Here is a 16,739-nt window from a genome sequence, read left to right on the forward strand (position 1 = left end):
TATGACGTTTAGGCTGAGTAGTGTGGGCTCCCCCCTGCTCTTGTACCTGATACCTGTTACCTGGGATAACGAAATGATAGTACAGACCATATTTTTTTGTTTCGTGGAAAAAATTGTGGCCGTAAGCCTTTTTATTTTCTACAGAAAATAATGCCACACAATAATCATGACAGCCAAAAATTAGCAATCGCTTTTGGGCACCTGGTGTCCAGGGGTTATGGATGCCCAGCTTTCCCTTAGGCTAGTTTTCGTTACCCTGTGGCATCCCTTCCTGGACACGTGCCGCCACGCCTGAGTGGGTGTTGCCTAACCCGCTCAGGTCCCCCCAAACAGCGACCCTATTTGCATCCCCGTGCTGCTAATGCTTGAAAGATGTTATCCGTAAATCTGCCCATCCCTTTGTTAGATAAGTGTACCCCGTCCTGGTGAAACCAATCTGGGTCATTCTGTGATAGCCCATGCCTTATAAAATGGAGACCCGTGCTCCTACAGTACTTTTCTACAGCTTTGTTTAGTTTTTTCCGTGCCGTCTCAATAGCCGGCCTCCTGCGTGCCCCATACCAAATTCTGCGGGTAATTATCTCAGACATGAAAATTTCAGTTTTCCACCAGCAGTGTGCTATTGCCCTTAAGGACTCGCACATGTTGCGCATCAGCTCGCCCCTATTTGTTTTAACCAAGTCATTGCCCCCGAGGTGGATGACCAGGTATTCAGGAGGATCCCTGAACCCGATCAGATCCGATAGCCGATCGTGGGTGTCCTCCCAATGCATTCCTGGGAGGCCCCACCAGGATGTTATTGTCCGTTTAAAATGCAAGCCTTCTCTGAATTCCTCGATCCACCTGCCTGCTCGTGTCACGAACAAATGGCCGACTATCCATGCCGACTTGTAGGGGGTCACATCTGCATGGGTGGATGGGAGATGAATCATATCAAATACTCTCGCACATATCTTTTGAAACATTGTGACTTCCACCCCCCAATTTTCTTTACTCCTTTTGCTCCTAAGCCCCCTGCCCATGCAGAAGTGGCTGCCCCTATCCTGAAGGAGTAGGTCCCAAACTCAGCTGCATCCCACCCTGCTTTCGCTATGGTTTTCTTCAGCACTGCTTGGAATTGGTATCTGCTGAGGGCTCTGCCGTCCCTATGTATCAATAGCTGCCCCCCAACTTCAGGTCGTACCTTGAGAAATTGTTCGGTAATGCACCTAGGGCAGTGGTCCCTTTCCTTAATACAATTTAGCTCAATTGTTCGCCCCTTCCCTCTTTGGTCCGTTTTTGATCTCCTTAGTAGTATGGACATACCCTTAGACCCTATGCTGACGTCGCTCTTTGCTAGCCCGTCCCCTGCCATCGTGTTACGCGCTACTAGCTCCCCGATCCTGAATGCCCCATAGTATGCCAATGCAAATGCTGCCCTGAACAGCATACTCTCATAACTGTCGCTACATGTGCTATGCAATAATTGTAACAATTTCACTACCTTCGAAAAATTCAGGGGTCTCCTGCTGTCTGGTTTCCTACCTTCTAACCTTGCCCACCCCTTCATTGCGTATTTTAACCGTGGGCTCGTTGTCGGGTCTGCCAACCCGGCCACCTTTGCCGTATATGCTACTGCGGCCAAATGTGCTGCCGCCCAGCTTTTCCTCTTTCCTTGTGTAAATGCACTCCCCAAAAAGTCACACAATTTGGAAACTGTGATATCCCCCACATCTTTCACTCCTGTTTCTCTCAACACATTATTCACATGCTTTTCATACTGCTCACCAGTTTTGTATGTTATGGCGTTTCTGGCCAATCTTTCTATTACTTGTTCCCGTGGGTCTTCCTCCTCTTCTGAGTCAACCTTGTGGTTAACCGACCTTTCTCCCATGCTTCTAGCAGTACCCATGCCTTTTTTGGCGTGGGCGTTTTCATCCTTCTTGCATCCGGCCCCAGTTCTCTGAACCTGCTCCACTGAAAACGAGACAAGGCGTCAGCGACCATATTTGCTTCTCCGGCGATATGTCTCGCCCTTATGCTCACATTATTATTCAGACAAGCCAGTGTTATTGCCCTCATTAACTCCAAGACCAGCGGGCAAGATGCGTTTCCGTTATTGATTACATGTACTATTGCCATGTTATCTAACCACACATTTAACTCTTTGCTGTTCAGCTCTGTTTCCCAATGCGCACAGTGCTACCCAGATCGGAAATAGCTCTAAAAGTGTAATATTACTTGTCCATGCTGCCTCTTGCCATGCCTCTGGCCATCTTTCTGCGCACCATTCTGTACCCAATATTGCACCAAAGCCAAAACCCCCAGCTGCATCCGTGAACAACACCCTTTCGTTTTCTTCGTTTACCGGTGTGCGCCAGATCACTGAACCATTGAATGACTTTAAAAATTCTGCCCATACCTCCAAATCTTTCTTTATTGCTCCACCGATCCGCACCCTGTGGTGCCCCACCTTAGCACCCTTTGTTCTTTGTTCGACCCTCCTCTGGAATATCCTGCCTTGCGGTATGACCCTCCCCGCAAAGTTCAATTTTCCTGCTAGTGATTGCAACTCTCTTACTGTGGCCTTGTTTCTTCCTTTCAGATCCATGATTGTACCTAGCAGGTCCGCCACCTTCTCTTCCGGGATCCCGCACACCCCTACCCGTGAGTCAATTTCAATGCCTAAGAATTGTATTACTTGAGTTGGCCCCATTGTTTTTTTTTCTGCAAGCGGAAAACCCCACTCTTCTGTTAATGTCGTGAATTTCTTCAAAGTATTTTTACACAGCTCGGAAGCCTGTGGTCCTACAAATAGAAAATCGTCCAGGTAATGGACTACCTGTGCCCCCTTCATTTCCTTTGTAAGAGCCTATTGTAAGAATGAGCTCACTTTCTCAAAATATGCACAAGAGATGGCGCAGCCCATAGGGAGACATTTGTCTACAAAATATTTGCCCTCCCAGTGCATGCATAACCACCTCTGTGATTCGCTCCTCACTGGCAATAGGCGAAATGCTGACTTTATATCGGCTTTCGCCATCCAAGCTCCCTGCCCCGCCTTCCTGACTAACTGCACTGCTTCCAGGAAATCCGAGTAGTTTATCGACACCGCCTCTTGTGCGATGCCGTCGTTTACCGAGGCCCCTGGTGGATATGAAAGGTGGTGAATCAGCCTAAATTCGTCTGCCTCCTTTTTTGGGACTAAGCCCAATGGTGAGCATATGTATTCCCTAAATGGGGGAGAACTATAGGGGCCTCCCATCCTCCCTAGTTCAATTTCTTTTCTGATTTTCTTGTCCACCAACTCCTTATTTTCTAATGCAGATTTCAGGTTTTTTGGGGTGTTCTGGGAACCAAGTCCATTAAAGGGTATCTTGAAACCTTCTTGGAAACCTCGCCTGATTGTTTCTGCTCCTTCCTGGTCTGGAAACACCCGTAGCCACTTTTCCATATTCTCGATTTTTACCGGTGTGGCCCCTCTCTCTCTCCTTCGCTCCTAGTTCCGCTTCTCTGGTACCCTGTACTTACTGGATGCTGCTCTGGTGCATTTGGCAGTAATATGCTCTCCTCCGCAATTCTCGCATGTGTGATTGAATTTACATTTCTTCCCCCAGCTACATGGTATTCCCTTCTCGAAATTTCGGCATTGGGCTAGCTCTGACCTTGCTGCCCCGTTACTCCCCTTACCACCCCCTTGTGCTGTCGGTGGTATGTTGCTCTGCCAACTTCTCTGTGCCTCGTACTGTCTGCTCCGAAAATTCTGTTCCCTTGTTCTGTCATAATTGTTATCGTATCTCCTGTTGCTGTATCTGTACTCGCTTCTATAATCGTTTTAGCCATACTGTTTCCTATAATAGCTACCCGCATTATACTGTTCTTTGGTATCCCATTTCTCTTTCAATACATTAAATATGTATAGATTGTAATTTTCTTCATCCCACCCTATATCCGGAAAGCAATCCATCTCTTTCCTGAATTCAGGGTCATATTCTTTCCATGCATCACCCCCAAATGCTTTGTACACCTTCAAGACTCTCTGTTGGTATGTCACTAGTGATGGACCGTCCTCGGGAAATTTCTGCAAAATGATGGAGGACATTATCTGGAACGCTGCTGTCCAATTGTCAAAATTCCTTGACACTGCTGTTCTTTTTAATAAGCCCTTCTCATCCTCTTTTATATCTTCCCTTGATACATCATGTCCCCTTTTCTGTACATCTAGCAAAGAGAAGATATCTATCAACTCTTTTCTCCATATCTCCTCCTTCACCTTGTCACTAATGTACCAAGATTGTGCCTTTAACGAACGACCTTGCGCATCCTTGCCTATCGTGGGCCTGCCATATTTAGTCATAACTGTGGCAGGCTCTGTCGTTTTCACCATGGCGGGCCCTGCCGTAGCTACCGGTGTGCTGGTAGCCGTCCCCTGGGGACCAGGATTTTGGGGAAGCCCCTGTGAGATGGGAACCCCGCTGTCTGTTGGTCCTTGCCCTCCTGCTCCCTGATCTTCGCCTGCCTTATCCTTTTCTGTTTATCCTTACATATTACCCCCTTCGTTTTCACCCAGGCCCGAAGGTGGTCCCTCTCTTCGTCTTCGCTAGTTTCTGTATCAGATGTCACCCTTTTGCGCTCTCTCATCTTCCCTTTACCGGCTCTGGGCGACTTACCCTGAGCCGTGATGCATGCATTTAACACTTTTACCATTTTGTCAATATTGTTATTTAATTTTACGATACCTTTCTTGGTTCCTTTCCTCCGTTTTATCTTAGGCATCTCAGGCTCCTGTGACTCCCTTGTCATCTCTCTTAACCTCTTTTGGCCTTGTGGTACTGCAGCTTCTTCATCGCTGCCCGCGGAATCCTCCAGCAGCAAAGGCGGCATTGCCCTAGCCCTTTCTTCCGTCTGCACCACATCCAGCACCCATTGTGCTCCATATTCTTTCTCTGCCTTTTTGGCCCATGCACTGAATTCCTGTGCTCTTCTTGCTCTTTCCTCTGCCATTTCGTCCTTTCGCCTCTTTTTTGCCTTTCCTTCCAAACTGTTGTCTCTGGTGGTATTGAACCCACGACCTTTGCCTTCGTTTTACCGCCTTAAATTCTAATTGCTGCTCCACTGAGCCATGCTTTCTTTTCTGTGCAGTTGGCGTTTAGGCTCTAACCTTCCAACTTTCACAGTAGAGCTCCAGATGCTCTCGAGCAGAAAGAAAATAATTTAAAAGAGCTACCCGCTCTGGTAACTGAGCACTGTGCGGTGCTCCTGAAAATATGCCCGGGAGTTTCAGTACCTTGGATTAGAACACAGGTCCCCGAGCGTGCCAAGATCAAGCACTTATCAGTTGAGCCACTGGCGGCTGTGTTTACATCTGCCCCGGCAGGTTCTGCACTGTTTCAGCGTTCGCTCTCTCGAGCTACAGCTTTAACTGTAGCCCCGCCCCTCTGCAGTGGCGTCAGCGTGTGCTCGCTTCTTTGCGAGCCCCTTGCCGGCTTGTGTTTCCGGATGCCGGTCTTTGATCCCTCGCTGCCGCTTGAAATGTCCCTGCAGCCGTCGCCACGCACCCTCTACAACGGCGTCCTTCTCCTTGATGCCGGGCTGCCTCCACCGATGCCTCAGGCGTGTCTCCTCTTCCCGGGCTGCCTCCACCGACGCCTCAGGCGTGTCTCCTCTTCACGGTCCTCACGCAGCAGCACGCCGATCCTGCTTGTCCTCACCAGCACTCACAGGCGTGTCCTCGGCAACTCTTCACCCTGCGCAACCCGACGAGGGCGACCGCACCTGCAGGAGGGGAACAAAAAAGCAACGGTAAGCCCGCCGAGGCAAACGTTTCCTTATCCCCCTTTTCCAGGCCCGGGGAGCTTACCCGAGTGAGGTGAGCTCCGGACCTGTTTGTGCTTTACTTGGATTTTTCTGGGGTATTTATACCCTTGCCCCCTTTGTTGTGTTGCTGGGGGCCGGGCTTCTTCCTGCCCCCCTGCTGTTTTCTTTCGCACCTGTTTGGTGCGTTCCTTTGGCAACGCCGAGGGTGGGAGCGCCGCTTTGGCTGCCCCTCCCTCTTTGTTTCCTGCCGTTCGTCTCCCCCACCCCGCGCCCAACCCCCCAGGCCCTCCATCGTGTCATACTTTGTATGGCACGGGGCCTGGGGCAATTGGCGTTCTGGTTTTGAGCGCTACTGCCATTGAACAAGGCTAATTTTGAGACACATTCGTGCGGAGGAAGGTGGCGCGGGGAATGCAACAGGGGAAAATAAGTTCGGTTCCTAGCGTATCCTTTTTAAGAAGGCACGAGGGGCAGTTTTACTACGGTAAAATTATCGAAATATATTTAAAATACAAAGTGCGCTAATTAAGTGGACCCCTGACGTCTTCTAAACTAGGAGAGAAATCACACCTGCCGGCACGCACCGCCGTTGAGTGGACCAAAGACGCCAACTGGGTCACAAGGAAACAGGTTGCAAGAAGCCGGAGGGCCGTGCGTGTGCTACGTCATTGCGCAGTCCCTTCTCACTGTTTCACAACAGGTAGCAACAAACGCCTACCCTGGTGGGACTGTGCATTATGCCACTAAAGTTCAAGAGGGTGGAGACCAAATACTAGCTGTCAAGTGACCCAGGGCATGTGCGACCCTTTTAACGTGTGCCTCGCATGCAGACTTGAATAGCTGCATATGACACGCCCAGAAGAAGGCAAAGTGCTGTTAGCTTTAAGAAAACATTGTCACACCCGTAGTTATCGTACATTTCTAGTCAGAATGTGATCAGTGAAAAATTGGACCAAGACCGATGTGTAAAATGATAGCATATATTACATATTTGCCAGGGTGTACTGGTCTAGAACCTGCTCGACACACCAGTCTGGGGTAGTTTTCCAGGACATTGTGTCATTAAGGTCTGCAAAGCATAGATTAAAAAAAAATCATTGACCTGATGCCATTTGATGTATTCTCCTCCAAGTCCATCATAAAACATTGTTGTAAAAAGTACCACATTTCAATGTGTGAATGGGACCAGCTTTGCTTTTGGTGCTCGAGGTTTGTCAGGTTGAGCCTGCATAGTTGTGTCGAATATTGTGTAGATAGATAGCAGCAAAAAATAATCAATGAAGAATTCTGGACAATGAGAGCCGCACAGCCGCGATGGGATGCCAGGACTCCTACGGGGACGCGTTAACAGCACAGGAAGGGTCACGGATGTGTAAAGCTCACACAGCACGTATCGCCTGTCTTCCCAGCCAGAGCAATGCGGCCAGAGCTATTCACGGACTGCGCTGGACACCCTCATGCAGGCAAGGGATCGGATGAGGGTGGCTCGAATGTCTGAAAGCGTAAAGAAAAGGTAGCACTTGCCACGTGTTCTGACTTCATGGAAAGACACTACACTTTGGCTGAATATCTCAAATCGCACAGATCTCCTTGTGCGCTAAAAAATACTGTTCATTCTTGGGGATTAATTTTGCAACCACTCAATGTCTTAATGTGTACAACAATAGGGAATGTTTGAAGAAAGCATGGTTACCAAATTTACACTCCTCTTTTATTTATGACTACTCCTCCTTAACGTGTCATGGGGGCTAGAGTCAATTAAAAAAAATATATATATATAGAGAGAGAGAGAGAGAGAGAGAGAGAGAGAGAGAGAGAGAGAGAGAGGCGTCATCTGCATCTAATCGCCTTCACTGATAGTGACTTGTAAATCACCATTAAACAAATACATTCAGCACAAAGAATCCAATATTTTAATTCAGAAAATATAATCTACATAATAAACGAAAAACCACAGCTTCCTAGCGAGGTATGGCCATAATGCACGAGCCATCTATTACCATGTTGTGATTTGATCAATAGTCTGTTTTGTAGTATGTTATCGTATTTAGCGCTTGTGGACCTGGTCTCCAGGCACTCTGACAGATCTGAAAATAAGAGTGGGCTTGGTTTGTTAGTGGGAAGAGAGGGAGTGCGCACACATGCTTTTGTTATGGTGTTGGTAGTTTCAGTTCCAAAAAAATTATCACTGTGTGCGGGTTTGATTCGAGCTCATCTTTGTTGGTGGGTGCGCAGGCATTTGAGTCCACATGGGAGGCCTTGTGTGCACTTGGCGTAAGGAGACTTAGCCATTTTGACATTGTGTAAGTTACTGCTGTTATAAATGTCGTGTATGAGAGGCATAGGTTGTTGTTTGTGGTATGGTTACAATAGTATTGATTTGTTTTAGTATGGGTTAGTGGGGAAAAGAGTGCGATCCTCATGACATACAGTGAAGTCAAAAGTTGCACAGGTAGTTTGTTCGCTAACTGAGACCAAGTGTGCTCTGGTCAGCTATGTTTGATTTCTCTTTGACAATGGCTTGTGAGCTTGGCAAATTGAAGAGAATGTCCATGATTATTTCGATTACGAAAAGGTTGAATATGCAAATTACATATTTTTCGAAATTGCAATAATCACGAACATCACCCTGCAGCAAAATGCCCTTCTATGAACCTCCCACCCCCTTAATTATCTTTTGAGCAGACTTTGCTGTGTGCCGCTGACTCCCCGTCTCCCTGCAATACCAGTTCCCTTTACTTACGTTGATGGTAACCGGTGCAGCAGGATCCTTTTCTTTTTAAAAAAAAATGTTGTCCCCGCTTTTCCTTTTTTATGGACGCGGGGCACCCCCCCGCAACCCCTAAAGTCCCATAATGTCGATCAAGGGGAGAAGCGAACACCCCCGCAACACCCGCTCCCCTCCCCTTGATCGACATTATGGGTATTGAGTTATTTTTCCATTGCCAAATTCTGCATTTTTGTCACTGCGATTTTCTTTTCTCAATAATTTCTGCACATACCTATTGAAGACACATGTTTTTACTGCTTATCTGAAGGTCAGGTGTTCCTCTATTGTGCATATTCCCTTTCGTTGAGTGATTTAAAAAGGCTGATCCACCGTATTTCATTTTCAAATAACGTTTGGGTTTAAGGCATATATCATAGCTAGACTGCAGGGTTCCATTCGGTCTGAAGATGGAGATTTTATCTTGCAGGAGTTCGGCTCTTTGTGTGTGTATTGACCTGTGAACAATGCAGAGCATTTTGAAATATGTACTTTTCTTGAGCCAGTGTAGCAATCGTAGTAATAGTAGTGCTGGCGTGATGTGGTCTCTCTTGCTGAGTCTTAGACAGAGGCTTGTGCTACATTCTGGATCTGTTGTAGATTTGTGGTGAGGTAGTTAGGCATGCCAAGGTAGATGCTGTTGGCTTAGTAAGCCCAATGCTATTTCTCACATGGGTCACTTGGTGCTGGAATTTGCTTGCCTTCCTGATTCCACCCTCATGCTGCTACCTCATTCTTGTTTATGCGTTGAATATGTCACATATTTAAGCCATTGAAGAATTTCTGCTCTGACTCAGACTAGTGCCTATGTCTGTTCTCTGGTGCGGCTCTAGTGCTGCTGTAAGTGGAATTTAAATTATGCACTATCACACTGAGCTGATAAATCATATATTTAATCAAAACACACAGCCGACACACACCTGTTTCAACCTACCAGGTTTTTTACGCAGGGGTATCAGAAGCCGAAAAGGCGCAGCAAGAGCAGTTTTTTGTACCGCATAGGCAGCAACTTATAATTGCATATAAGAAATTAAAGTGCAGAGATTGGAAGCCTTACTCTAACAGTCTTATTTTTGAGGTTTCCGTAAATTTGACTCAAATGATACAGATTCGATCAATCATTACCTAACGCCTGAAAAAAAACTATGTAGGTTGAAACACGTGTCGGTTGTGTGTTTTGATTACATTTATGGTTAATCAGCTCAATGTGAACCTAGAAAAGTTAGTACTGCTACTGACCAGGTGTGTCCCCAAATGTTGTCAATAAATGCAACCAATATATCATAATGATGGGAATCCTGGTATTGGTGGTACTCTTGTGAAAACCTCTAAATTACTACTCCATGGGGATCTCCAGAAAGAAAGGATTAAGCAAAGAAGATCACATACAACCATGATGGTGAATAAACGTGGTTTGTATTAAAATGAAACACATTCAATTAAAATAAAAAACATTCAGACATGAACAGGAAAACATTTCTAAATAATTTGCGTGTGGAAAACTTAAATAATCAAACCATAAATGGATAAAGAAATCACAGTTTAGCTTTCATACAAAGATCAGTGCTAAGTCATTGATCATGTAGCACACTTATGAAGTCATAAAGGCTTTGCTTCAGTGCAAAAGGTGGGTGGAGGGTGCTACCCGTACACCGTATTGAACACAACATCTAAATTTTTCGATGTTGTTGCTTGCAGGTGCCGTATTAAACACAATATCTAAATTTTTCGATGATATTACAGGTGCCAACGTGGCAGGGGGACCGTAGTATTGGTTTCAAATGTAGGTCTGGTAATAAATAGTCCATAGACCCAAAAACATCCTTATTGATACGAATAACCCCCTTGCGTATGGTAGACGTTTCGGCGGCGGAAATGTCCAGCTCCAATTGCATCAGCCGGAACAGTATTACTTTGAATGAACCGCCTTCATTAGGGCAAATAAGAGGCCCCTGTGGTAAAAAATCAAAACACAAGGAAACAGTAATACATAGGGTGTTCCTGTGTGTGAGCTTCTTAGTTCTTTCTGGACATCACTGGGATTGGTAGTACCCATAATTGAATTAAGTAAAAGTGGGAACCGTGTGGGTGGTTCTATTGGAAACATTAAATGCAAGAATAAAGGGCACAGGAAATGCAGTAGCAAGGAAATCAACACGTGGTGATAGAGTTGGTAAGTGGTGGTGCGAAAGAAAGAACCTTACTCACCACTAAGACCTTGCCATGAATCTTGCTTGTGAGGCAGGCTTCCAGGCCAGGTCGAACCGGTTAATCAGCACTGCTGTTACACTGGATGTGGCAGAGCCGAAGTCAGTCTCCGGACGAGAGTAGCCAGAAGGGCGGCTTGCTCAGAAAGTGGAGGCAAACAAGGGGGAGTTAAAGTTGGGTGCCCTCACACAGTGTGTGAGAAAAGTCACAGTTTGAGTGAAAACTGACTTAAAGAAAGTGGGGGGAAAGCCATAAGTAAAGTAGAGGCCCCCGTTCGTATTGAAGCTTGAGTATGGTGCTATATCTACCGGCCTGCTAATTGCCGGAAAAGAGAGAAAAAGAATGATTCGGAACACTAGGGTCCCATGAATGTACCTGTGCTGTTAGGTGGGTGGCTCTTGGGTGGCGGGTATCGGTCGCGGAGTACGTCGGAATGGAGCCAACTAGTACAGAAGACCGGAGCGTGGTTCTGGCGGCTGGGCGAGGGAATCCCGTTCCTCCTAATGTGTGAAACAAAAGGACGATGTGAATGGGACAAATCAATCCCCAGTTACTGCGGCTCAGGTGGATGAGCGGGTGCGCATTGTGGGGTTTAGGCAAACGAAAAACCGCATTACCTGAGATGAATTGCAGGAGGCACTGTCCTAGTGGTGCTGCCGGAGCAATAGAGTGTGTCCGTGCAGAACACGTCAGCTGGACTGCAGCAGGTGTCTAGCAGGCAGCGACGGCTGTGGCCGAGAACAGTCTCACTGTGGAGGGTGTGTAGAACGGCTGGCCAATGAGCGCAGGCTACGTGGCGGGGCCTGGTTGACTGAAACTCCGGCAAGCATCATTCTGGAGGGTGTGTGGGCAGGCTAGCCAATCAAGGCGTGCTGCGTGGCAAAACCGGGTTGGTCACAGCCCGCGGAGTGCGGAACCAAAATGTTAAATTGCAACGCATGGATGGGGGCGGAGTTCTCCAAACGTGCAGAGCTCTGCAGGATGTATGTTGAAAGAGCCGAAATTACGGCAGAGGGTGAACTTGAACTGTGGGTGGTTCTGGTCCATTATACAGGTGTGGCCAGCACAAGCCGGGCTGTGAACCCAATGCCGTCGCATCGGGGTTCCATCTCTAGAGTGGAACTCCCATGGGTAAGTACTGATGACCCGTAGTTAGGTATGCAGGTTGACTGGCGGTGGCATTGCGCAGAGTTTCCAGCAGAAAAATCGGAGCTGGAGGGTGCGCGGCTCCGAACCCATCATGGGGGACTGTGCCTCAAAATAGAGGAATGGTCTGCACGGAGCTCGGGGTGAGCGGAGCCACAGCCCCGTGTCATGGCACGAGATACTTTGCTGGATTGCCTAAAATGCACGTAGTCATGTGTGGTACTGGAAATGGGGGAAGAAACTCCCCATTGGCAACAAAGTAAAAAATCCAAAGGCGAGAGTCACCGCAAAATGGACAGAGCCAACCTGATTGGTCTGTGGCGGTGTCTTACGTCTTCACAAATAGATGAAAAGCGTCTTGTGGTGATGGTATTCCAAAAAGTGCCTGGCTCTCACTCAGATGGAAAAATCTGTTGTTCATTGAGGTCCTATTGCACCGAATCCAGTCTATGGATCCATCTACATTCAAGATTCAGTAGGCGTCCTTGAACGTTAGGACCGTCCCGAACTCTTTCAAGAACCCACCAGCTGATATCTTGTGTGGTGTGTTTTTTGTCCAGATAGTGTTGTACGAGGGGGGATGTGAGGTTTTTGCACCTGATCCTTGACCGATGTTCCGAGATTCTTGTGCCTACACTCCGCATAGTTTGCCCGACATACCTGAGCTTACAGGGGCATTCTATGCAGTACACCACTTGTTTGGTCCTGCAGTTAGAGATGTCGTTGAGACACCATGTTTTTTGTCCAATTTGAAATTTTTGAATTTTGAGCGTGAACTGGCAGACCGAACATGACCCGCAGGGATGGTGCCCTTTAAGTGGTCTAAGATTCCATAGGCTGCTTTGTTGTATTTTCTTGGTATACATCGAGTGTACCAGGTGCTCTTTGATGTTCCGTGCCCTTTTGTATGCAAATCTTGGTTTGCGTTAGTCGGGAAGACATAGGCCTGCGGAAGACTATGCGGAGTGTAGGCACAAGAATCTCGGAACATCGGTCAAGGATCCGGTGCAAAAACCTCACATCCCCCCTCATACAACACTATCTGGACAAAAAACACACCACACAAGATATCAGCTGGTGGGTTCTTGAAAGAGTTCGGGACGGTCCTAACGTTCAAGGACGCCTACTGAATCTTGAATGTAGATGGATCCATAGACTGGATTCGGTGCAACAGGGCCTCAATGAACAACAGATTTTTCCATCTGAGTGAGAGCCAGGCACTTTTTGGAATACGATCACCACAAGACGCTTTTCATCTATTTGTGAAGACGTAAGACACCGCCACAGACCAATCAGGTTGGCTCTGTCCATTTTGCGGTGACTCTCGCCTTTGGATTTTTTACTTTGTTGCCAATGGGGAGTTTCTTCCCCCATTTCCAGTACCACACATGACTACGTGCATTTTAGGCATTCCAGCAAAGTATCTCGTGCCATGACACGGGGCTGTGGCTCCGCTCACCCCGAGCTCCGTGCAGACCATTCCTCTATTTTGAGACACAGTCCCCCATGATGGGTTCGGAGCCGCGCACCCTCCAGCTCTGATTTTTCTGCTGGAAACTCTGCGCGACGCCACCGCCAGTCAGCCTGCACACCTAACTACGGGTCATCCGTACTTACCCACGGGAGTTCCACTCTAGAGATGGAACCCCGATGTGACGGCATTGGGTTCACGGCCCGGCTTGTGCTGGCCACACCTGTATAATGGACCAGAACCACCCACAGTTCAAGTTCACCCTCTGCCGTAATTTCGGCTCTTTCAACATACATCCTGCAGAGCTCTGCACATTTGGAGGACTCCGCCTGCATCCATGCGTTGCAACTTAACATTTTGGTTCCGCACTCCACGGGCTGTGACCAACCCGGTTTTGCCACGCAGCACGCCTTGATTGGCTAGCCTGCCCACACACCCTCCAGAATGATGCTTGCCGGAGTTTCAATCAACCAGGCCCCGCCACGTAGCCCGCGCTCATTGGCCAGCCGTTCTACACACCCTCCACAGTGAGACTGTTCTCGGCCACAGCCGTCGCTGCCTGCTAGAACCCGCTGCAGTCTAGCTGACGTGTTCTGCACGGACACACTCTATCGCTCCGGCAGCACCACTAGGACAGTGCCTCCTGCAATTCATCTCAGGTAATGCGGTTTTTCGTTTGCCTAAACCCCACAATGCGCACCCGCTCATCCACCTGAGCCGCAGTAACTTGGGATTGATTTGTCCCATTCACATCGTCCTTTTGTTTCACACATTAGGAGGAACGGGATTCCCTCGCCCAGCTGCCAGAACCACGCTCCGGTCTTCTGTACTAGTTGGCTCCATTCCGACGTACTCCGCGACCGATACCCGCCACCCAAGAGCCACCCACCTAACAGCACAGGTACATTCATGGGACCCTAGTGTCCCGAGTCATTTATTTTTCTCTCTTTTCCGGCAATTAGCAGGCCGGTAGATATAGCACCATACTCAAGCTTCAATACGAACGGGGGTCTCTACTTTACTTAAGCTCCCCCCCTTTCTTTAAGTCAGTTTTCACTCAAACTGTGACTTTTCTCACAAACTGTGTGAGGGCACCCAACTTTGACTCCCCCTTGTTTGCCTCCACTTTCTGAGCAAGCCGCCCTTCTGGCTACTCTAGTCCGGAGACTGACTTTGGCTCTCCCACATCCAGTGTAACAGCAGTGCTGATTAACCGGTTCGACCTGGCCTGGAAGCCTGCCTCACAAGCAAGATTCATGGGAAGGTCTTAGTGGTGAGTAAGGTTCTTTCTTTCGCACCACCACTTACCAACTCTATCACCACGTGTTGATTTCCTTGCTACTGCATTTCCTGCGCCCTTTATTCTTGCATTTAATGTTTCCAATAGAACCACCCACACGGTTCCCACTTTTACTTAATTCAATTATGGGTACTACCAATCCCAGTGATGTCCAGAAAGAACTAAGGAGCTCACAAACAGGAACACCCTATTTATTACTGTTTTCTTGTGTTTTGATTTTTTACCACAGGGGCCTCTTATTTGCCCTGATGAAGGCGGTTCATTCAAAGTAATACTGTTCCGGCTGATGCAATTGGAGCTGGACATTTCCACCGCCGAAACGTGTACCATACGCAAGGGGGTTATTCGTATCAATAAGGATGTTTAGGGGTCTATGGACTATTTATTACCAGACCTATATTTGAAACCAAGACTACGGTCCCCCTGCCACGTTGGCACCTGTAATATCATTGAAAAATGTAGATATTGTGTTTAATACGGCACCTGCAAGCAACAACATCGAAAAATCTAGATGTTGTGTTGAATATGGTGTACGGGTAGCAACCTACACCCACCTTTTCCACTGAAGCATAGCCTTTATGACTTCATAAGTATGCTACATGATCAATGACTTAGCACTGATCTTTGTATGAAAGCTAAACTGTGATTTCTAAATCCATTTATGGTTTGATTATTTAAGTTTTCCACACACAAATTATTTAGAAATGTTTTCCTGTTCATGTCTGATTGTTTTTTATTTTAATTGAATGTGTTTCATTTTAATACAAACCACGTTTATTCACCATCATGGTTGTATCTGATCTTCTTTGCTTAATCCTTACTTTCTTTCTGGACATCCCCATGGAGTAGTAATTTAGAGGTTTTCCCAAGAGTACCAGGATTCCCATCATTATGATATATTTGTTGCATTTATTGACAACATTTGGGGACACATCTGGTCAGTAGCAGTACTAACTTTTCTAGGTTCATGTATCTCTTCTGCCCGAGTCTGCTACGCGTCACAAAGGGTGTACCGAAGCTTTTTTGTTCACATAATCAGCTCAATGTGACAGTGCATAATTTAAATTCTAATTGACTACAGGGTCCTATTGGGCATCGGGGTCCCTGGGGGGAACGTTCCCCCCGGGGTGGTTTTGGGCGCTGCACAGGCCAGCGAGCTGGCCTGCGCATAGCGCGTCGCTGGGGGGGTATTTAAACGGGCAGGGAAGGTTCGAGAGCAGGCGACTGTTGAGGGCGGGTCTTTGTCCAGGTCGCCTGCTTTCGAGCCTTCCCTGCGAGGAGCCTGGGTGATAGTGGGTGAGTTAGGGAGGCGGTTAAGGCAGAGCAGGAGGTGGGGGGAGTGAGTTTGATATATAAAAAAAAAAAAAGTCAGTGTGGGAGCAACAAGTGCTGATAGGGGATTTGCCGTAAATAAGGCAGTCCCAGGGGTACCTTCGCTGCATGAGGGGTAGCCCGCTCAGGCGGTGGGGTCTTTTCCGCATTCAGCAGTTGGGGGGGAGCTTGTGGGGGGTGGCTCCGCGGTTGCAGGGCTTAGCTGCGGCGGTGGCGGCTCGGGCGGGTGGGGCGTTGCGCGCGGCTCCGGCTGGCCGCGAGCACCGAAGACTTGCGGGCGCAGCTGTGGGAAGTGCTGGAGGCGGGGCGTGAGGTCTGAGGAGCCGCAGGCCTCCCCAGCTTGCTGCCAGGTGCAGGCCTGTGCCTCTATTTGGCCCCTTCCTTTAAGTTGGGGCGGGCGCGGTGCGGGCAGACCGCCGCCAGGGAGTAGGAGGGGCAGGGGCAGAGGCAGGGGGGGTTTTGTGTAGCAGCTGCTGCGTGTTCAAGCGCTGCGACATCTCAGGGTTGGGGGGGTTTGGGCCATTTGTGTGGGGCTGTTCGGGCAGGTGGGGGGATATTAAAAAAAAAAAGATAAAATAAGTAAAACTAGCAACTCCGAATACAGGCTGGTTTTTTATGTATATTTACTCTTGGGCATTGCTTCCAGAGGATTTTGTTCGGTTTGGGGATACCGGTTTGGCAGGGATATCTCTATTTCCCCCTTTTATCTGCAGGGCCGT

Source organism: Ambystoma mexicanum, chromosome 11, assembly GCF_040938575.1.
Source record: "Ambystoma mexicanum isolate Mex_15411 chromosome 11, UKY_AmexF1_1, whole genome shotgun sequence".
In the NCBI taxonomy this organism is placed as follows: Eukaryota; Metazoa; Chordata; class Amphibia; order Caudata; family Ambystomatidae; genus Ambystoma; species Ambystoma mexicanum.